Here is a 23,674-nt window from a genome sequence, read left to right as displayed (position 1 = left end):
AAGTGGCAGACCAGGTTGGGGATGGGGGTGGGGGTCTCATCTGGGTTGAGACTTGGGTCAGGTGCTTTTGAAAGTCAGCGATATTTGCCCATCCCTCCCTCTCAGGGCCCTGATGGAGATGTGGACGGGAGGCCACTGCTGCACTTCCATGACCCTGAGCTGATCATTTCATCTCCCTGTAGCTCTGTTTTCTCGTCCATATCATGAGAATATTAATAGCACTTGCTACTGCTCACTGGCAGAGATGTGAAGGGGAGTGAGTGGGGAGAGGGATGCAAACACGCTCTGGAAGCCATAAACTGCTCCACAAACACGAGGGCTTCTTCCATTGCTACCCAGGTGATGGTACTAGGCAATATGGACCCAATACGACCTGACCTTAAAGAAAACATGCTCCCGGCCAATGGCAGAATTTATCCAGGTACATTTGATAGACATATTTGAGTGCCTGACTCTGTAATAGAAGACAAAAGACAGACACTGAAAAAAATAAAATAAAAGCCACATTGTGTGAGGTTTTAGAACTGAGGTGGGGGCCCCAGAGGAGGCTAGTAAAGCAGATCTGGGGTAGACAAATAAGGAACTGCCAATGCAGGGATGCAGGGAACTGAGTCTTGAGGGGTAAGCAGGGTTTGGCCAAGGGGATGCAGAGAAGGCACTTCCATCTATCCCTTCTGCACAGAGGGATGAGCAGGCTGGCTCATAAAGGGAAGGGTGGTAATTCCACGCGGAAAAGTGAGCTCACGTGGGCCCAGTGAGCCTGGCCTCATCCTCCAGGAGGGAAGAGGATCTGTTCATCAGTGATGTCCCTAGGTACCCTGCATGGCCTCCACAGCCAGGTGCATGAAGCCGGCCAATCTCACTGATGCAAAGGACTGCTAGAACTTCTCCTGTCATCTCTTCCTCTGATTTGCCAGCAACTTTATGAAGTCAAACCAACCCACTGGGCACCTGAGTTCCAACTATTTTATTTTATTTTTTTAAGATTTTATTTATTTAGGGGATCCCTGGGTGGCTCAGCGGTTTGGCGCCTGCCTTCAGCCCAGGGCGCGATCCTGGAGCCCCGGGATCGAGTCCCACATCAGGCTCCCTGCATGGAGCCTGCTTCTCCCTCCTCCTGTGTCTTTACCTCTCTCACTCTCTCTCTATGTCTATAATAAATAAATAAATTAATTAATTAATTAATTAAAATCTTTTTTTAAAAAAGATTTTATTTATTTATTCATGAGAGACACACACACACACAGAGAGAGAGGCAGAGACAAAGGCAGAAGGAGAAGCAGGCTCCATGCAGGGAGCCCAATGTGGGACTCGATCCCAGGACCCCGGGATCAAGCCCTGGGCTGAAGGCGCCCAACCGCTGAGCCACCCGGGTGTCCCAGGTTCCAACTATTTTAGACAGCAGAAATCTATAGCTCCATATTCTTCCCAGGGTAAGGAGAATCAGCTGAAATGAGTAGTTGTTTCCGTATTTACATGGCTACTTTCTTCTCCCTTGAAATATGAATGAGGATCAATCTTAGGAAGGCAGAGAGACATGGTGATCTCTGCCACAAAGGGTAGGGGGGAGGAGCTTGGGGTGGGGGGGGCGATATTCTCTGCTCTGTCAGAATAATTAAAGACTTTGATTTATTGAAATCTGAGATCAAAACTTAAAGCTAGAAGAGATCTCGGTGGGGATACTGTCCAACATGCTGCCCAGGGAAAGTGCCCTTTATAAAACAGCCTGGCTGACTGGTAGACACCAAGTCTTTGCTTCAGTAACTTCTGTTTATTTATTGGTAGGTTCACGGATCATACTTCTGGTGGAAATACACACGTTGCCCATAAAGAAAAAGTGAGAAACAGAAGAGAAAATGTGGATTTTTGGAAACAGAGTCAAACTTGGCTCCTCTACTTGCATGAATTAAAGCTACTATGACATTAGGTAAAACATTCCAACTCTCTTTCTCCTCTGTGGAGTTGGGTTGTAAAACCTTCCTTGCTGGGGTTGTTGTGAGGATTAAGTGGACTAGTGTATATAAAGTGCCCAGCAGAGTTGCCTGGCACGCAGCCAGTACTCAATAAATGGTAATTATTATTATCCCATTAGCCCTAACTCCCACACAAGGCAGAAATCCTTCTTTAAACAACCCTGACAAACTAGAGAGCTATCAGGTCTCTACTTGAATAAATATTTGTTGATTGATTTGGTAATCAGTTGGTTCTAAACACCCAGACAGACACAGAAAACCAGACACACACACACGCACAAACACACACACACTCTGATTATTTCTCCAAGTTCTCAGAGATGCTTTAGCAACAAGACCACATCTCTCTCTCTCTCTCTCTCTCTCTCTCTCTCTGCTCGGTGGTACTTAATTACTTAATGGTTAAATCCTTCCCAGTGTGGAGCCAGGTTCTGTCACTACAACTCTCCTCCAGTCCATGGTTTTCTTAACTAATATATGTATTTTTCTAACCACACAGACTCCTTTGAAGAATTTCCCAGAAAACTGCACATATTATGAAACCCATCACCTACAATTTCAGGGGTGCCTCAAACCTCATGAAGGGCTTTGTGTACTGCTAAGCACCACTATTCTAGAACCTCACCAAACCAGACTCTCCAAGTGCACATGCCCCCCACTGGTTCACCGAGCACCTTCTCATCCTCTCCCCTCAACACTCCCCTACTAACTCCAGAAGAGGAAAGCAACATTGAACTCAAGTGCTGCAATCACCAGACCACAGTTCCCCATATGGTTTATCATTAAGCCTCAGTTTCCTCATCTACAAAATGAGGATAATAATAGTATCTACCTCGCAGTGCTATTTTGAGGGTTGAAAAGGATAATGCATGTTGATGCTTAGCACAGAGCCTGGCACAGAGTAAACACACAGTAGAAGCTGGCTGTTGTTAGTTTTCCTATTATATCTGTTCCCTTTCCTCCCCCTCCTGTAGACACTACAGTTCACCACTGTCCACTTAAAGAGATGCTATAGAACATGCTTTCAACTCCAGGATTCAACAGTCCTAAGTGTCATGCCCTGGGTGTCAGGCAGGGGGCGCTCTGCCCAAATCTGGCTTGGGATAGGGCTTACCTGTGCCAGACTCCTAGGGGAACAACGATTGGCATTTACATCATTTTTTATTAATAAAAATGAGAAATATTTAAACTGCTTTTAAAATGCATTGGTTCAACAGATCAAAAAATAAAGGGTCTTAGAGAAAAAAAGGGATCTATAGAAATTTTTTTTAAAAATTGAGAATCCCAATGTCCTTTCCCTTTTAATTTTCCTTTCTCCTTTCCTCCCTCTCTTTCTCCGTTTTAAAAAACAAACGTATTGAGTGTTTACCTGTGTCAGCCTTGTGCTAGGCATTGGGAACACAAGACAAATAAGCCATGGTTTCTGCCCTCAAGGGGCTCACAGTCTAGAGGGGAAACCAACTTGTAAAGAGAACACAGCGGGAAAAGTCCCACAACAGGATAAGTACAGGTGCTGAGGTTGCTGATAAGAGTCGCAGGCTCCAGGGGGGACACAAAGACATAGGGATACTGACCAGGAAAGGTGACACTCAAATTGAGACCTTGTAAGCATTTCTGGTAGACATTTTTGCTAGTTATAAAAGTAATACATACTTCTTGCAAACGATTTAGAAAGCACAACAGTGCCAGAAAATGAAAACATCAATCGTTTCTCACCACTAGAGGCAACTACTGACACATACTTGAGCATTTCTCTTTCAGTCTATGTATTTAACATAAATGAGCTCATTATGTCTAAACAATTTGATAGGCCCTTTTTTACGCAACATTTGAGACATAAGCATTTTCCCATCAAGCTCAGTCTGTTAGAGTGACCCTTGGTTCTTTGATCTGGGGGACAGAGCCCCAAGCCCTGGGGCCAGGGTTGGCCTAGAGGAGAGAGGACAAGCTGGGTTTCGGTGAGCAGGTCGAGTCAGCAGTGCCCGTAGAGCATCCCACATCCCACGACTGTGGATGGTCGGAGAGTGGGCTGTGACATTCGGGAGATGGTCCAGGCCTAGAGGGTCCTCAGCACACAGGTGGTGGTTGACGCCATGGGATGGATGAGTTCCCTCAGGGAGGGTGTGCAGGGTGAGAAGAGAGATGACTAGGGTAAGGTCCCTGCCCTCTAGAAGCTCACAGTCTAGTTGCGTTCATGTGCAAGCCGTTCACCCCCAGCTAGATTGTAAGCTCCTTGAGGGCAGTTACCATTTCACACACAGCAGTCCCTCGCCAACCATGGGGGTCAGGTTTCTGAAATCCCCTGGGGCAGAAGTCAGGCTTGAGGAATTTAGGACCTTACTGGGGAAAAAAGAGGGTTAGGGGAATGAAGTCACGAGTGACCTTATGAAATCATCATATTTTTTACATTGACATTGAGAAAAAAAAGTCAACAACATATTCAAAACATCGAATATCAGTGATAATTAAATTATCGAAGTAATCTTAAATTAGCAACATATACTTTACAATTTATTTTCACCACCCACCCCTTCAGGAGAGCCCTCCCCTTCCCAGCTGTTAACAACATGTTTGTAAATCCATTTTTTTCATTGCTGGAAAAAATACACTTGGCAAGAGTCATTTTCCTCATGCAAATGTTCAATGCCTTTTGGATCTTATGACTCTGAGCTACCGATTCTTATCTCTTGGTCCTGTTCACAAGCACATACCACATCCCGACAGGTAGGGGTGGGTTTCTGACGGCTGATGAACTCCCTCCTACACTTCTTTCTCTCCCACTTCACTGCAAATGCCTCTGCTCTAGTCTGCCATACACTTCACCTACTTCCCTCTTCCCAACCTCTGGGCAGATTTCATCACTGGCCTGGAGCTGACCTGGATTCCCATGGCTTCTAAAGGAATATGCAAATGGAAAGTTGTCAGTGTTAGAATTTGGAGTCTTTCTTCTGTAGACCCTAGCACTTTGTACACACCCTAGCTCCCACAAGGTGCTCAAAGAATTCTTGCTGAACTGAGCAATATCCTGGTCCAAAATAAAGGATGTGGATTTTATTTCTCTTTCCACTCACTGCTCCAGATGAATATTAAACCTTGCACACAGCATAAATATTGAAATATTTGTAGGCACATTTAATTTTCCCTTCTGACAGGTCATGATGACAAGAAGGAACTAATAGATGCAATCTATCTGCATTCACGAAGGCAATTTTGAGTTCCACACGACATGCTGTCAATAGACTCAAAAGATATGGCCCTTTAGTGAAGGAATGCTCCATCTTTTCCAGCTCGGAGACCACGTGGACAAAGCAAAAGCCCTACTAACCTGAGATTTCCCCATGTATGTTCAGGACACACGCGGCTAACCATCACCTTGGCTAAATGAAAGGACAAGCACTGTTTTTGATGAGATACCAACAAGACAATGTCTTTTAAATGAAATAATAATCAGTTACATTTACACAGCACGTTACAGTTTACAAAATGCTCTCATGTACATTTTTTTCATCTCATTTGTTCTTACAGCTACTCTGGGAGATGGTCAGAGAAAGCACTGATATTTCCATTTTGCACATGAAGAAACTGAGGCTTGCCCTAAAGAAAGGGGGTCAAAGGGGGGGGCAACTCACTGGTGAAATCGAGCCCCCCTCCCATTATTATTACCAGCTAGGTTACACACGAAGAACAAAACTGAACTGCAATGCTGTTCCACTGTCCTGTAATTGCCAGTGCCCAAGAAGCAACTTCCACCTAACACCTGTACCCCCACCACCTGTCCTCCCTATCCACTAGCCACCCTGCAAGTTTAGTAGACAGCTGGGCCCATGAAGATGTTTGAGCTCCTGACCTTAGGGAAAGGTAATAAAGACATGTTTGGCACCAACCACATGGATCAGAAAGGGCCATTGGCACTTCATATGCATGAACTCACTTCATTCCCCCAACAGCGCTGCAAAGGAGGCTGTGCTGTTCCCATCCTGTGAGGAGGAGGTTGCCAGAGGTTTAGTGATTTGCCCAAATCTTTATCATTATTCTCACAGGCCCACTGATTGGTAAGTGGGGGGTATTTTGATTCTGGGTTCTTGGGTACTGTTTCCAACAAACTCCCTTACGTCCAAAGAAGCAAAGCAAAGGTACGAAGGTAACAGATCCCTGCGGGACCTCCCACCGCCCTTATCTCACTTAATCCTCTACCACAAACTCACATGGATCACTCCCTGGGGGAGGCAGAAACTGGGACTCGCAGTGTGTGTCAGCTTGACCAAGGTCAGATGTCTACGGAGAGACGGAGCCGGAATCTGAACCAGGATCCGTTCCTGGAGAGCAGGGTAGTCCCAGGGAAGCAACACACAGGCCAGAGCACCAGGTGTGCTCCACCTCCACCTCCTTGCTTAGCAGGAACAATGCTTGGAAGGACCTGACCCTCAGCTGAGGCAAAAGCCTTTTTTTTTTTTGCCAGCTGAGGGCAAAAGCCTTTGGCAAAGAGCCCTCCTGTGGACTTATCACCTCACATTAGGATAAAGCCCCACCTCTCCCCCTCCCCCTAAAAAGCCCCAAATCCTTTATGAGAAAAAATACATCTGTATTTCAAATGACTTCACTGGGATCATCTGGTTTGAAGGAAGTGGGGGTCGAATCCACTCGTATTTCACAGGGATCTTGAGCCAACTAGCAAAGGGCAAAGACCAATGAGCACCAGCCAAGAGAAGGCAGGATTCAGGTCTGACGGATGGATGGTTCCAGTGAAAATAGAAAGTACTGCTGCACAAACAGAACACATCTGGGGGTGCTGGGGGCTGGGGGAGGGGCAATGGGGAAGGGCCCGCTTCCTGGTTTCAGGGCTTCCTTTGGGGCAGCGAAAACCTTGGAACTAGACAGCAGTGATGGTTGCACCACGTTGTGAATGGAGGCCAATGCGTTGCACACTTCACAATGGTTAATGGTGAATTTTACCTGTTTTTAAAAAGCTGCAGAGAGGAAAGGTGGCGAGGGCTGAGCAGAGTCTGTCCGAGATGGTGCCTCAGTAAGCGTCTGTTGGCTGAGGCCAGTGCTCTGGCGAGCAAAGCCATGGATGTGGAGACCTCTCAGAGTGGGCGCTCAGCGCTGGGAGTGTGCACGTGCACATTCCTTCACTCCTAACCCTGCACATGTTCGCGTGTTTATGCAGTTGGGGGGAGGGGGGCCACCTTCAAAATTAAGTTTTCTTATTTTTTTTTTAAAGATTTTAATTTATTCATGAGAGACACAGAGACATAGGCAGAGGGAGAAACAGGCTCCCTCTGGGGAGCCTGATAGGGGACTAGATCCTGGGACCCCCGGGGGATCAGGCCCTGAGCCAAAGGCAGATGCTCAACCAGTGAGCCACCCAGGGGCCCCCAGAATTAAGTTTTTACAGCTTGATGTTACACCTTCCAAGTTCAACAGCAGTAGTAAGAATTGGAAGATGACAAGGATGGAGCTATCAGGGTATGGCGATGGTTAAAGAATGCCAGGTACTCTTCATTGAGCCAGCCACCTTGATACATGTCTCACTTGCACCTCTCATTTAATGCTCATGAGAAAGGAACACTCGCCCTCTTTCAGGTGAGGGAACTGACACTCACAAGGTTAAGTACTTATCCAAGGTCATGTATCAATAAGGACAGAACCAGGATTTTAATCAGGTCCATCTCACCGATGTCTGTAATATGAAGGGGGGGGAGCGTATATTCAGTGTTTAAAACTGTGGAAAAATATAGACAAGCATTTTTAAAAGACACATAATCACATTAGCCAGAAATAGCCACTATTAACACTCTAACATATTTACTTCAAATTGCTTCTGCATTTTATAGTCAAAATAATGCTATAGATGCAATTATGTATTGTTTTCTCCTTATATTGTACTCTATTTTCCCACCTCTCTACAAGCTCCCATATTTATAATTTTGAACAGCTATATATATTCTGTCCCCGGGATGCCATAACTAACTTTTATCTTACTGTTGAGCAGGTGAGTGCTTTCCTGCCATCTGTGCATATAAATAATGCTGTGGTGAACACTTTTGCCCGTCAACTTTCCCTGCATTTCTGGTTCTTTCCTAAGGATTTTTGGATTCTACACGTGCACTGAACCTTATGTCCTCATCTAGAACATTGGCTGACGACAGTATGATTTATAGAGGTTTCTACAAATACACACCCCTGGCTCTACCCAAGAACTAGGACCAGAATCTCGGGGGGGGGGGGGGGGGGGGGGGGGGGGGGGGGGGGAGGGTCAGGGTTCACTCTGGTCTGTGACTGGTGGCGAGGTAGCTCTGGTCTTCATCACCATGCCAGGACTGATGCTCCCCACCTCCCTTCCTGGTCTGACTGCACTGACATGTGGTCTTGACCAAAAGGAAGGTTCCCTCCTTACCACATTGACTCCTAGCTGGAGGCCTGCTGGCATTCATCTACCTTCCAGACTTCCTGTTGCATTTTCGTGATTCTCCCATGCCTTTGAGACTACCTGCACCATTAGTAACCTAATTTTCAAATCAACTTACTTTTTGTTTCTTGATTCAATTTATTCAGAAAGGGAAAATGCACCTCATTATGGTAAGTGAAAAAACACCATGTCTTCATGGATAGAAGAAAAAGCTTTAAAAAAAAATAAAAACAATGAGGGGCACCTGGGTGACTCAGGCGGTTAAGCATCTGATTCCTGATCTCCACTCAGGTCATGATCTCAGGGTCCTGAAATAGAGCCCTGTGTGAGGCTCCACACTCAGCGGAGAATCTGCTTCTCTCTCTCTCTCTCCCCTCTCTTTCTCTCCCTCCTCCCCTCCTCTGCCACTCCCTCACTCGTGCTCTCACTCTCTCTAAAATAAATAAATAAATCTTTAAAAAAGCAAACCATAAAAACAAAACAAGGTAAATACTGTTGCCTCCTTATCCAAACTCAGGGCTTTGTTACAGGAGATTAGCCAGTGTCCCAGAGATATTAAATACCTACTAGTGACACAATCAGGCTCTCTCCTTGACTAAATCACAAAGACTGAAAAGGAATTGAAACAGGGCTTTTTGCCCATGTGATTCATTGCTATTTAACACTCTGCTTAGGTAACACATCTACCACCACTTGGTATCAGCCCCCATGGCAAACACTGATCTAGTCCAACCTTCTCCATTTACACACGAATAAAAGAGGCTCAGAGTTAAGTGACAGGCCTTTGTCACATCTAAGCCTGGCAGCAAAACAGAACCAAGAATCCAGGCCTCCTGGCTCCTAAGTCTTTGATCACTCTTTGAAAACTTCCCTTTTAAAAAATGCTGGGCAGTGGAGTATCTAGGGAGAGAAATATAATTTTACTTTGATCTTTGCTTACAAGATCTCAAAGCATATTACTGATAGAAGAGATTAAAAATATAAGCATTTCTTAAAAAGAAAAATTCAATCAAGAAGTAATCATTCGGGATCCCTGGGTGGCGCAGCGGTTTGGCGCCTGCCTTTGGCCCAGGGCATGATCCTGGAGACCCGGGATCGAATCCCACATCGGGCTCCCGGTGCATGGAGCCTGCTTCTCCCTCTGCCTGTGTCTCAGCCTCTCTCTCTCTCTCCCTGTGACTATCATAAATAAATATAAAAAAAAATTTTAAAAAAAAGAAGTAATCATTCACCATCTACTTCTGTGCCAGACCCTATGCTGTGTGCTAGGCCTATAACAGAATAAGAGACAGCTTCTGACCCCCACACCACCACAACCTGACAGTGCGTGTGGGCAATGTCTGGACTAGACGTCACATCCGTGGACTGATCATTCATCCAATTCATTACTCTGCAAACATGTATGAGCACCTACTATGTGTCAGATTCCCATAAATGATTTTTTAAGGTAGTACTCATGGTTTCTTCCAGGCAGTTACTCTGGTAGCTATACTTAACTGCTAAGATTCAAATATAAGGAATGGCAGGGTTTAAAAATATCATTCCAATCAGCTCTATAAAACTATTTTATAAAACTTATGCTGAACTCCTTAATGAAGGATGCAATTTAAAAAGCATTACACCATTTAGCTACTATTACTAACAGCTAACATGAGCAAACCAATCATATAATTATTAACAATTAGCTAATATTTATTGGATTCTTATGCTACACTTGACAGTCTGCTCACCACTTCTGCAGAATGCCTGACTCACTTAATCCTCACAAAAATCCTGTAATGGATTATCATTATCTGCAACATACAGAAAGTGAGACCTACAGGGTTAAATAACTTTCCCAAGATCACACCGCTAATAAGCAGTGAGACCTAGGTTCAAGTCCAGAGAGCTGAGAGTTTAGACTCCTCCAAATTTGAAAGACATACTTACTAGAGAAAAAATAAATGTTTTTGTCAAGATTTTATGTATTTGAGAGAGAGTGCATGCACACTAGCAGGGGGGAGGAACAGGGGGAGAAACAAACTCTCCGCTGAGCAGGGAGCCCAAAGTGGGGCTCAATCCCAGGACCCTAGGATCATGACCTGAGCTGAAGGCAGACTCTTAACCAAATGAGCCACCCAGGTACCCTGAGAAAAAATAAATGTAGAATTTTCCTCACTTTAATTATACTCACGAAGAGGAGAGGAAATGTCACAGCTCCTCCAAAGCGTAACCATATATACATAGTTAACAAATGGGTGATGATGGTTATTTCCTACTTTGGACTGTACCAGAATCACCTAGAGGATGAGATCCTACCCCCTAGAGTTTGCCATTAGTCATGTCAAGAGGGGTCCCTGAGGATCTGCATTTCTTTTTTTTTTTTTTAAGAATTTATTTATTCATGAGAGACACAGGAAGAGGCAGAGACACAGGCAGAGGGAGGAGAAGCAGGCTCCATGCAAGGAGCCTGATATGGGACTAGATCCCAGGAATCCGGGATCATGCCCTGAGTCGAAGGCAGAAGCTCAACCACTGAGCCACCCAGGTGTCCCAGGATCTGCATTTCTAACGAGGTCTCAAGTGATACTGATGCTGCTGGTCTGGAGATCACACTTAGAGAAATGCCTGGTTTGGGGAATCCTGGGCGCTAAAATTATAGCCCTCAGGTCAGACTCCAAGGTCAGAATCTAATCATTCCTCTACCTGATTTTTCCACTTGCTTTATGTGTGATCTGGGAAAAGTCATAGAGGAGAAGCTCCTCCTTCATGAAGGAGAGTATCACTGTTGGGTTGGATGAGGTCATTGTAAAGATTACAATAAATGAAATTATGTGCATGATCTCCCAAATACCTGGGATGTAATAAGTATTCCATAAATTGGCTCTATCAATGTCATTGATGCACGATTCATAGGAGAGAATGTACGCTTCTATTTTGGAGGATCATGATATTTCATCCCAAATACTCATGTTTGTCTCTTCTATGCATAAAGATGTTAGAAAACCGTGCCTGACAAGAAAGGAAGATCTACATGATGGGAAATGCATCCAAGTCCATTGCTGGCAGCTCAGGAAAGGCCACTCTTGCCCAGCACTGCCATCTGTGGGGATAGTGTCATGGAGCCCAGAAGAAACTCATGGACAGCTTATAGGCAAAAACCAGAGGTGCCTCAAGACATCTGGGCTTTTTGGGGAGCTCACTGCAGGATTAATAATCATAAAATAACAATATAATTGCATGGGCATTGTAAAGCACTTGACTGTTGAATGGAATAAATGGGAAGTATTAAGTAGTCCTTTTTATCTTTCTCAGCCTGATTTATAAAGTGTCGTCTGTGGGGATATCGTGTGTGTGTGTGTGTGTGTGTGTGTGTTGTTTGTTGCTGTTGGTTTTAAAATAAGCCACAGAGACAAATCTTATGAGCTTCTCTTCCAGAAAAAGCAGAATATATTAAGGGCTGGAAATTGGCCTCGGGGCTAAATATAGCAGTGTGGTGGGGTGGTGGAGTGCCGGGACACATTTCGAGCTGTTCCGTGAGTATCTGTAAGCTTTGAAAGGTGGATCCTGGTACTACTGAACTGGACTTAAATCATCTAATGAGGGTCTAGTTCTAAGGCCATTTGTGAGTTCTTTGGCTAAGGAAGAGTGCAAATATTTGTGTGACCCAGAGAGAGGTCAGACGAGAGATGGAGGATGGCAGAGACCCAGCCTGGCCAGTGATCTGCACCTGCAGGGCCGAGGCTGATGAGCCTTTACCCTTGGAAGTTACCACGAAAGAGTGAAGAATGGTTCAAGGAACCATTCTGGCTGTAAGCACCCTGGTTCCTTCCTTGCCAGCCCCTTTCATTCCAGTCTCAAACGCTGCCCCTCTGACCATGCCGTCTATCACAGACACTTCAGACTCCCTCAACATGCCTTCAGCTTCCAGGGACAGTCCCCACACCTGGAGCCTTCATACCTCAGGTCAGGCACTTGCTAGAAACTGTCTGGCATGGGAAACCCATGCATGGAGCAGGATGGAAGCTCCTGGAAGTCAACATCCCTGGGAGAAATCCACAACCAACTAGAAGCACAAGTTGGTAGATGGGTACCCTGGCGCCCTTGCCACCTGATGGAACAAGTGTCCAACAAGTGCTTCAGTGTCTGTGTGGGGGTCTTCGAAGGACTGAGCCTGGCCTGTTGCCCACAGCAGTGACCTGGTCATGCACACTCTATTAGCTTTCCTCCCTTGGGCATCCCCCTTCCCTGTTCCCTTGTCACGCCTCCTGGAATCACCTCACAAATCAACTACTTATACCCACTTCCTTCTCCTCGGGTCTGCTTGGGGAGAACCCAGACCGAGACATTACCCCACTGCCCCTCACTCCTCTAGTCCTTTCTCATAGTACCCTGTCTAATTTCCTTTCTCACCACTCTTGGATTCATTTTCTCATCTTACTTTCCTTAGTCAGGACGTGGCCTGGGTCTGCTCCATCCCCACCACCTGGCACTGGGCCTCAGTAGTGCTCAACAAATATTAACTGGCAAAGTGAATAAATGTTTGCCATTTGGAAATAGCTTCCTCCTAGAACAGTTTATATAAATAGGATTACACTCTCACCTCTTGGTTATCAACTCCCTTTCTTTCCCCAAATATAGTCCGATCCTAATGCCTATCTATGAACAGGCAGAGGGGTTTGATGCAAAGGGTTTTGGAATTCAAAGAGCTGGTGAGACTTTGGGCAAATTATTTGCCTTCTCTGATCCTCCTTGGGACCATGTGAAAACAAAGAACAGTACTGCCTGCCTTACAGGCAGCAAGCTACGTAAGTTCAAAGATATAAAGTGCCTGGAACATGGTAGTCATTTAGTGTGAGTTCCTTTCATCCTGTTTCTTCCTCTTTTCTTCTATCTCAGTCTCTAGAGTAAGTCCTATGCTCTACAGAAAAAGGGGAGACTGAGTACCTCTCTCCATGTCTGGCACCCCTTCCCCTCCTCCCTTGCTAATCATCCCTGCCCCTTTACACACACAAATGCAGGCACGCACACTCATGCTAGTGGGTGTAGTCACTACATTACACCATCAACATTCATATTCTGCATTGTCTTCTACTTCCTACCTCCATGTAGTAAGTATTTCCAGGTAGGTCCTGACCATACAGGCCAGTTGGCCATTTCAGTCAGGGAAAGTGAGGCTCAGAAACAGTAGATGATTGCCCAAAGCCTGAGTGATAGGAGGATGGATGCAGAGCTGTCTGACTCCCAAGCTCTCCATCCTTTCCAAGCCACACGATCTTCATTAGGCTTCTAGTGAACTCGAAAGGCTGTGTGGTTGTGACCCAGTAACTCCCTATGGGCCTGCTAAGGATATTTACCCCTGTGCAGAATGGCCATCCTCTTAATTTTGTGATGCCTTGCCCTGAGCACTGGCCTAGGCAAGACCTTTGAGGTAGGTAGGTACTGTTAGCCCATTTTCAGCTAAGGAATCCGAGGCCCAGAGAAATGAAGCAATTAGCTCTTCACTGCAGTGAATAAGTAGTGAACCTAAGAATCAAATTCTGGGTGTGTCTAATCCAGAGGCTAAACTGTCCTGAAAAGACCCCATCGTTTCTGGATCTGCTTCTGGTAGCCTCGCTTCTCTCTTGTTGGTGGCTGCTTTCCCAGGGCTTTCCTGGAGCAGCCCTCTACCTCCCTGTTTTTCCTTTCAAAAAAGACAGGAAGGAAGAGCATCCATTATGCTGCAAGCTCCCTGAGGTTTTCTTCATCTCATCTCCAGGCACTGCTATAAAGCTTAGGAAACATTTGTTCAATGGGAGTGATCAAAGCCGCAACTGGAGTTGATTAGATGTTTTAACACCCTTCCAATTCGGGAACGCTACTCCTCTGATGGTCCTAGTTCAGCTCTGTCAACATTGAAAGGAAAGCACTTGCAGTGACTCAAACCACCGAATGGCATGACTAAACGCCAACCAACAAACATTCATCTTCGAGAAGGAATTCCATGACAGTGGGAGCTAGTGCCCCTGGGCTCCAGCTTTGCAGGGGAGCCCAGAGGAGCCGCACTTCTGTTTGGCTCCAGCATGACACAGCAGATGTCCAGTGGCTTAGCCCGTTGCTCGCAAATCAGGCCCTGTGACAAAGCTAGGTCACGAGGAGGGACAGGCGGAGTGGCACAGCCACTATGACAGCTCTGAAGACCTCCTAAACACCACAAAAGGACATGGTCTTCTCAACTCTATTAGCAACTGATAGCCAGTTTGTAAAGTCCAGCAGCATTCTCAAACAAGGCACCCACACTCCCTGAAATCCTGCTCCACAAGGATACCCAGAGTGTAAAGCATCAGGCCCTGGGAATGGCAAAGGTGTCTTGCTCCTTCAAGGTGGCCAAGCTAGGTGACAGGCCCTCTGCTATCTAGCCTTGACAGCCTTACTGCCATCCCTGGTAAACAACTTTGGGTTACTGGAGTGACTTCCCCGATCTTGGAACACCCAACCCCACTCAACACACAGTGAAGTGGCAAAGAGGGGACTCAGGACCAGAGAGAGTATCTGCGGTCAAGTCCTGGCTCTGCTTATTGTCATGTGACCTTGGACAAATCACTTAACTTTTCTATGCTTCAGTCTCCTCAAATATAAGGTAGGAAAAATAACAGTCCTTAGCTCAGAGGGTTGTAAGAAAATGAAACGAGGTATCAAAGCACTTAAGACAGTGCTGTTGTGTAAGCACCAAAGTCTTTATCAATAAATACTTACCACATCTCCCAAGAACTCCCTGTCACAACCCTTTTGGAAAACATACCTAATTGTTATGTTTTGAAGCAAGCACCCCTCTGTTCATTTCTTTTTCTATGTTTCCCCACAAAGTTCTGCCTAAGCCCAGCAATTAGAACTTTGGGTCACTATGATTCAGGCACTGACCAACACTAAGGATGCAACTCTAGACAATGCTCAGTCCAGAGGGGGTGGGGGCACGGGTCAGGGTCACTATGGAACAAAGGCAAGGGCAGAGTACTAGTGGTACCAGGGGTGGGTGCCCGAGTGAAGTGTCAGGTATACTGTGTCTTAGCAATGTTGTAGTAACATACAGCCATCGAATCTGTCTACAGAAAAAAAAAATCAATCAATCAATCAATCTCTAGATATCTGCAAGGACATGTTCATTTTCAAAGGTATACAACAAAAAAAAAATAGAAATGAGAAGCAGAAAAAGAAATCTAAGGAAAAACACACATTTCAGGCCTCTTTGTGTGCCAAATCTAGTCCTATTTTACAAAGGGTTCCCAAACCCCCTGGCAACTGTCTCCTGTTCCCAAGGCCAGCTTGTCATAGGCTCATGCTGCAGGTTGTTTATAACTCCTTCAGCAACTCCCTGCTTCCTGAGTCACTGGCCAAGGGTTCAGGTCATCCTGGTTCCAGCTGCTGTGGAATCCACAGCCTTGCTGGCAGGAAACTAGATCCCTCTGCCTTTCCCTGTCTCCCTGAGATCTCCATCCCAACACAGTGATTCCTCTGATTGGTCAGCAGACCTGGAGGCGGGGGAGGGGCATCATGGATATTCCCAGGAGACCATTATGGCCAGTCACCGAACAGCTGTCTCAGCGGCAGAGGGCTTTTTACTCTAATTTGGAGATGATTCCAGCTCATGAAGTCTGCTTATTAAGTGTTGATTCAACACACAAATCAAATGTAACGCATAATTTTTCTTTGGATCCTAGTTGAGGAGGAAAAAAAAGCCATGAAGGCATTTTTTGGACAATGACAACTGTAAATTATTATTAATTTTCTTAGGTATAAATAGCATATCATGGCTATGGAGAATAAAGCCCTTATTTTTAGATGAGGCATTCTGAAGTATTTACCCAAAAAACTCATATCTGCAACAAAATGGAGAAAAATAGATATCTACACACATACACACACATATGAGGATGAAGCTTATATGGCAAATATTTTAAGAAAAAGAAAGATCAATTCCTATGGCTCTATACAGAGCTTGTTCATGCATCCTATATTGGGAACTGAAAAAAAAAAGAGGTATAGAAACACAAGATACATATAATTTAACTCCATATTTCAAAATTCAACTTGACTTTGCTTTCAGAAGCAAAAAAAAAAAAAAAAAAAAAATCCCTTGACCTTGCCCTATACCGCAACCACCCTGCCCCCCAACACACACACACATGCAAACACATGCACACATACACACATGCAGGTACAGACTCGCTGAAATGCACCTCCTTCAAGCTCAAGGCCCTAAGAGAAATCCCAGAATAGCTGGCCTGGCACAACAAATTGCCAGGATTCACACTAGGAGACATGGGCTCTGCGCCTGCTGCACAGGAACTCGTGATCTTGAGGAGCCACCGAACTTCTCTGAAGCCTCACTTTTCATACTGTCACCCAGGAGTATAATAATGCTGCTTGCAATCCCACAGGACTAGACCAGGACCAGGAGAAAGAACAGCTCTCAGGACACCATCTGAATATTCCTCGTTAATGCCTATGTTCACAAGTAAGAGAAGCTGAGCATGGAATGCATAAAGGGGTATCCGTGCTCTGTCTAAAGGTTCTTGCGTCAATCTGCTGGAATTGGGCCTCCAAGAATTTACTTTTCCAAGCTGCTCGCCACGGGAAATAGATGTAACTCTTTTAGCCCTACATGATATGGCCAAAGCAATAAAAACACAACTGGCTTTTCGATTTTTTTTTTAAACAGGCATTCCCAAAGCAATCTTATATAAATGGATCTGAAACATACGGCAGAGATGAAGGCTCTGAGTAGAGAGATGGAACCCAACCAGAGTCCTGTGTGGGTCATGGGCAAAGAATGCCAAAACCTTGGCCTGCTGCCCCCTGAGCTCCATGAATCTAAGACTTCAGCATAAAACTTCCTCTTTCAGAATCCGTTAAGTCTGATCATTTAGACACAGCCTCAGCTGACCTTGTTGCTGGTGAAATGCTGTCTGGCTTAGAGGGAAGGACACGTGGTACACAGGCAAGCATGCTAGCTGGGTGGCCTGAAGAACTGCTTCACTCCCGACCCCACCACTTTGTAACCTTGGACAAGGCACCTTCCTTCAGCAACTTCAATGGTCGTCCTTGTACGATGACTGTTTTGGACAAGAGGCTTTTCCAGTGTCATCCGATTCTAGGACTCTGTGATTAGTCACTTCCTTTGGGAAGTTCTCCCAATCCTCAAAGAATGTTTATTGAATGGGACCGGTTATCTGTGAAATTAAAGCATGCTTAATCCACCAAAGGGAACAGACTGTTCTAGAGCACTTTGGAAGCACTCATTTCTATGCCCTGAGAAGTACAGGTCAATTTAGTTTTCATTCAGGTTGATTCACAGGGATTTTCATCTGTTTATAGTTGGTTTGAGGTATCTAACAATTCTACATAACAAATAGTACCATCATTATAAAGAGCAGTTTGGGGCATCCACAATGTGCTGGACTCCATGCCAACGGGCTGTGTGTACCACAAGGGAGTGATGTAGGTTCATCATATGGAAAGCTGCAGCTAAGAGAGGCTAAGTAACTTGCCCAAGGTGACACAGTGAGTGGTAGAGCAAAGGGTCTAAAACTCCATTCACTATGGTGGCATCTGGGACTAACTTATCCTTTAGTAAACAAACCCCTGTTAATGAGTATGCTATCTGTCTTTTCTTGCAGTGTACATTAACTTAAAAAAAAAAAACTAACTTCATTGGGGATCCCTGGGTGGCTCAGCGGTTTAGTGCCTGCCTTCTGCCCAGGGCGTGACCCTGGAGACCCAGGATCGAGTCCCACATCAGGTTCCCACCATGCGGCCTGCTTCTCCCTCTGCCTGTGTCTCTGCCTCTCTCTCTCTGTGTCTCTCATGAATGAATAAATAAAATCTTTAAAAAAAAAACTTCATTGAGCTATAATTGATGTACAAAACCGTGCATGTTTAAATTGTACATGATGAGTTTGAATCATCAGCATACAACTGTGAGAATATCACTACGATCAAGACAGTGAACAGATCTATCACCCCCATACACACCAAACTTTCCCATACCCTCCTTCTGCCCTCACCTCTCCAGACAACTACTTATCTGCTATCTATCACAATATATCACTTGGCATTGTTGTAGAATTTTATGTAAATGGAATCAGACAGCACATATTCTGTTTTTGGTCTGGCTTTTTCCACTCATTATAATTATTTTGAGAGTGACCCATGTTGTTGGGTCTATCAAGAATCCTTTCCTTTTTAATTTTCAGGTAGTGTTCCATTGCAGGGTACACCACATTTCTTTTACCCATTCACCTGTTGATGGGCATTTAGATCATTTATAGCTTTTGGCTGTTACCAGTGAAGTCTTTGTGAACATTCTTGTATAGGTCTTTATATGGAAACATGCTTTCATTTCTCTGGGGTGAGTCTCTTGGAGTGGAATGGATGGTTCATAATCTAGGGTGTGTATTTAACTTTTTCAGAAGCTGCCAAATTCTGCTCCAAAGTAGCAGCAGCATTTTACATTTCTGTTGCCCCAAATCCTCACCAATACTCAACATAATCAGTCTTTTTATTTTTAGGCACTAAAGGGTGTTTGAAGTCACATCTTACTATACTTTTAATTTTCATTTCCCCAACAAAAGCATCCTTTTGTTGCCTATTTTTTCTTTGCGTCTTTAAGTAGGACATGAAAATTTCATAAAAATAATAGTGCCGGTTACCACTTATTAAATTGTTGCCCTCCTGTGTGACAGATAGGATGCTGTGAATTTTATATCCATATCCTGTCACATTCATAGTGACCTAACGAGGATGGCATTAAGATCCAGTTCTATAGATGGGACACTGAGACTCTATGAACTCAGTTGATTTGCCCCATGTCACAGCTGGTTAGCGGCAGGGCCAGGTCCCATTCTAGGCCTCTGCTCTATATCCAGAAGGGCATGGGTGTGCACCCTGCCGCTGCCACTGCTCTTGAGCAAGGCTTGCATTTTATATCCTAGGCACTGGCAAAACGAGCATAACCAAACCACAGCAGCAACAACAACAAGACAGACACTGCAGACAAATGCAACATTGACACTTTCTTGCCACTCAGACAGTCATTCCTATTTGCTAGGGACACAGGACAGTTTAGCCAAGATACACTGTGGCTGAGGCCCTGATCAATATATCAATACTGCATAACATTAAAAGCAAAACAGATATCTGGAAAGTAGTTAACTAAGAGCCTCAAATCCAAAGGCTGGCACAAGAATGTCAACGTTTATGATGTACTGAAGAAATCATTTAAAAGAACTTTATTTTTGCTCTTTAAAGGCAAATGTATCTCCAGATGTTGACTCTTATGCAAGCGATGGAAGTGCGTCTGGAGTTTTCTTTAGCCCAGGGATTAAATTCTAGCGTTAAGTTGCAAGGGCAAGCTGAACAGCCATGAGCAGGCCAGCAGCCGCTCTGAGGTGTCAGCGGCTCCTACGGGGCTGTTCCCTAATACACCCTCTACCACCGGGATGCTGTTAATCTGTACCTACTCGCAGGAAACAACAAACCCAAGAGTGACAACAAATATGACAAAATAATGAGGCGAGCTCTACCTAAAGTAGAAGACATTTCAAGTCTGCATTTTGATTTAAAATCTTGGCTTTGAACTATGCTGTTTAAATTCCATGACTACAGAATTATGCAGCCCTTCGAAGAACAGTATTCATGCCTCCCGCCATCCTGGATGATGCTCAACTCTCCTGCTGATCCTCACAATGTGACATCATCTACATGGAGTTGCCTTGAACCATCGGAATCAAGTCCAACCTCCCCAGTGGCCTTCCTTCTTCCTGAGGCCACCTCACTTTGCCCCACTTCCCTGGTGGATATCCTCTCCCAGAGCTTCTGTCCTTTTTCTTGTGTCCTCTCCTCTGCCTGAGGAGTCTTTCCACATCCCCTCCCCATCCCCAATAGGAAAACTCCTCAAGTCTCAAAGTCCATTAAGAAGAAGGTCTCTTCTCTCCACATCCTTACTCTGTTGGTCCCAGACAGACATGGGCACCCCCAACCTGCACTCTCCCTGGCTGAGGCGGTTCCTTCTCCCACTGCATATGTCCCACAATGTCTACAGCTGCAATGGGCTCATCTGTTTTCTCCCACTCTCCCAGCACTGCCCAGGAGAAAGTGAACATACAGGGTCACCTGGGTGGTTCCATCAGGTAAGCATCAGGTAAGCATCTGGAAATTGATTTCGGCTTAGGTCATGATCTCAGGGTCGTGAGATCAAGGCCCCCCCCCCCCCCCCCCCCCCCCCCCCGTGCTGGGTTCCACACTCAGCAGGGAGTCTGCTTGAGATTCTCTCCCTCTCCCTCTGCCCCTTCCCCCTGTTTACACTCTCTCTTTCTAAAATAAACAAAATCTTGTTTTAAAAAAGCAAACATCGGGCAGCCCCAGTGGCTCAGCGGTTTAGCGCCATCTGCAGCCCAGGGTGTGATCCTGGAGACCCTGGATTGGGTCCCACGTCAGGCTCCCTGCATGGAGCCTGCTTCTCCCTCTGCCTGTGTCTCTGCCTCTCTCTCTCCTCTCTGTGTATTCTCATGAATAAATAAATAAAATATATTTTAAAAAATAAATGAAATAAATAAAAATAAAAAATAAAAAAGCAAACATCTAAATATGGTAAATACTTATGCATATTAAGTAATACAGTAATATAGACGGTATAATAAAATATAAATAAAATTGAAAGCTCTATTCTAGGCACGTTTTAAGGACCCAACAGCGGCATAAGACTAATGGCTACCCTATTGGAGAGCACACATATAGGACATCTCTATCACTGCAGAAGCTTCCACTGAAAAATATCAGTCTAGAATATCTCTTTGGAGAAGTCTTTTCAATGGTGGTAAACCTGCTTCTTTAAAGTGCAATCGATTTCCCTAAATAAGCAAAAGACACTGGGACTGCAATATGAGGAACATGGAGAACGTCACGTTGCAAGATGCCACTTCTCTCTGATGGGACACAGTCGGCCACATGGCTTATGAACTCGCTCTGAAGGTCAAAGCTGCCTCTTTCGAACCTCTGCCAATCTCTCCTCCCTCACAGCACTTCATTTCCCAATACAACGTCCTCTGCTTGAGTTCAACTGAAATAACTTGATTTCCCATTTCCCTATGTATCTGCAGATGCAATTTCCTCCACTTGGAAGTTCTCAACTGTTACCCTGCCTGTCTCTGATCATCCCGCAACACAGCGCAAGCCCCACCTCCTCGGTGACACCTTCCCATGCACAGGTGGCCGACCCCCTGGGATGCCTCCCTCCATATTCACACACCTCTTCCATCACTCCTTCACACGGCTGTGTCTTCCAATGCACTGCACCTCCTGCAGGCTGGGGTCATCGTGTCCCCTGACCTGGCCTACCCAGTGCCTGGAATACTGACTGGACAGTCTTGATAAATGTTAATTAAGAAATTCTGTGAATGAATGACTGCATTCCCAAACTCCCAAAAAGGAGTCCCAAAGAGGTGTCTAGCAATGGCGCATTACCTGAATAAGTTGTGGTCCCTTGAGGTCCTGCCTAGAAGGAAGCCTAAGTCATTGGATTGCTGACAATCCAGGCCATATTTACCATAGGCTTAACTTATAAAGGTGTGTGAAGCACAAGATGAAAAGAAGCCTATGGAAAGCAGCTGGGCCATTACCCTGTCTTCAGGACACACATCTGTATCAGTCGGAAGAGCTAAAAACCTACCTGGCTTTTTAAAGAATCCGAAACCACCCTGGCAAGCCATGGCAATGTGGAATTAAGAACCAATGGCACCTCCCTCTCTGTGCTGAGTCATTGGCCTTTGTCTGCTCTGTGACTCACCCCACTGCTTATAAACCACCTGAGCCGCTGGGAACAAGGGAGCCGGGACACTTACGCCCACAGATACGCATTCTGCTCCCCTCGTCCATGTTCAGAATGGTACCCACAGCAACCACCACACAAAGGTAGCTGTGATCCCTCCTGCCTCATTATAAGACAACCAGGCCAACCCCTAGCTCTTTCCCCATTAGTCAGGGATAGGAGGTGGGTGAGACGGTAAAAGCCGGCTGGCAGTCAAGAAAACTGCGTTCTGGACTTGTGATGTGCTACAGGTTTTGCAGTGGGTTTAAATCCCACCGTATGGCCAGTTACCCACCATGGGCTGTGTTGCTGAACATTTCCCAATTCATCTCCTCAAGTGGAAACCATGGTAACGTCCCTCTCCTGGGTTGGTCGTAAGGAGGTGAGGAGATTAGGCTCTGCCACACAGTAGGGCTTCAAAACATTTTAGATAGGGCAGCCCGGGGGGCTCAGCAGTTTAGCACCGCCTTCAGCCCAGGGCGTGATCCTGGGGACCCGGGATCGAGTCCCGCGTCGGGCTCCCTGCATGGAGCCTGCTTCTCCCTTTGCCTGTGTCTCTGCCTCTCTCTTTCTCTCCTTGTGTTCTCATGAGTAAATAAATAAAATCTTAAAAAAACAAAACAAAACATGTTAGACACTATCCCTGTCTCCACGCCTCGGCCTGAAGGCCCATGAGATAACTAGTTTTGTGGGTTGAGGCAAGGCCTTTCTTTCTCTGAGTCCTCAGTTTCTCCAGCCACACAAGTGAGCTGAATTATCCCTTACTCAGTTTCCTTCCAAATCCAAGGTGTGGGAATTTGGGGTATGAGACCTCTTGAGTGATTGTGTGTGTGTATGTGCGCACGCGCGCGTGAGTGCACATGCATGCATATGAGAGAGAAGCAGAGAGAGAAAAAATATGAGAGAAGAGAAACCTTTTTTTTTTAGTTCCCTTAATGAAAGACAGATTTAAATATTTTGATTCCAAACCACGGTGTCCTCTTTGTTTCATATATGATTTTAAAAGCTTATCTTTGTCTTTTAGCTCTTTCAACAATGCAAATCCTCGCAATGCAAGGTAAAAAATTTTCTCCCTCCTGATGACTTAACATACAAGAAAATGTAAAATCCTTATTCTTTGTATTTAAATTCTTTGATGTTTCTAATAAAACAGGTTGGGAAAGGTTGGAACAGAGAGCCATTCTAGGAATCTGAGTGACTAATGCCTTAGAAGGATAACTGAGATACTCAGAATACCCAAGAAGTATAGCAGTCAGAGCCCAGGCAGTCTTCTGCTTTGACTTACCCCTCTAAGATAGGGACAGTGATCATAACCCTGCCAATTCAGTAACCCATGGAGTCAGCACTTCCTAAGCAGTTTATGAAACGATGCTGCTCGTTGGACATGTTCTGCAAACTTGGTTTTTACTCTCATGCTGGAAGTTTGGGAACTTGTATGCACTGTTTATGTCTCTTGGAGATTCACACCAG

The 23,674-nt window shown here is 45.2% G+C and overlaps 1 protein-coding gene and 1 non-coding gene across 2 annotated transcripts in view; both read right to left on the bottom strand.

The window, feature by feature from the left end:
- TENM4 (teneurin transmembrane protein 4) overlaps positions 1 to 23,674 on the bottom strand; it is a 729,276-nt gene that overhangs the window by 686,731 nt on the left and 18,871 nt on the right.
- Positions 4,140 to 4,208, bottom strand: MIR708 (microRNA mir-708). Its single transcript, NR_049273.1, has one exon. It is a non-coding gene; the product is annotated as a microRNA mir-708 (primary transcript).

This window comes from Canis lupus, chromosome 21 (genome assembly GCF_011100685.1).
Source record: "Canis lupus familiaris isolate Mischka breed German Shepherd chromosome 21, alternate assembly UU_Cfam_GSD_1.0, whole genome shotgun sequence".
Lineage (NCBI taxonomy): Eukaryota > Metazoa > Chordata > Mammalia > Carnivora > Canidae > Canis > Canis lupus.
Note: the sequence above shows the minus strand (reverse complement) of the source record. Positions and strands in the feature narration are given on the sequence as shown.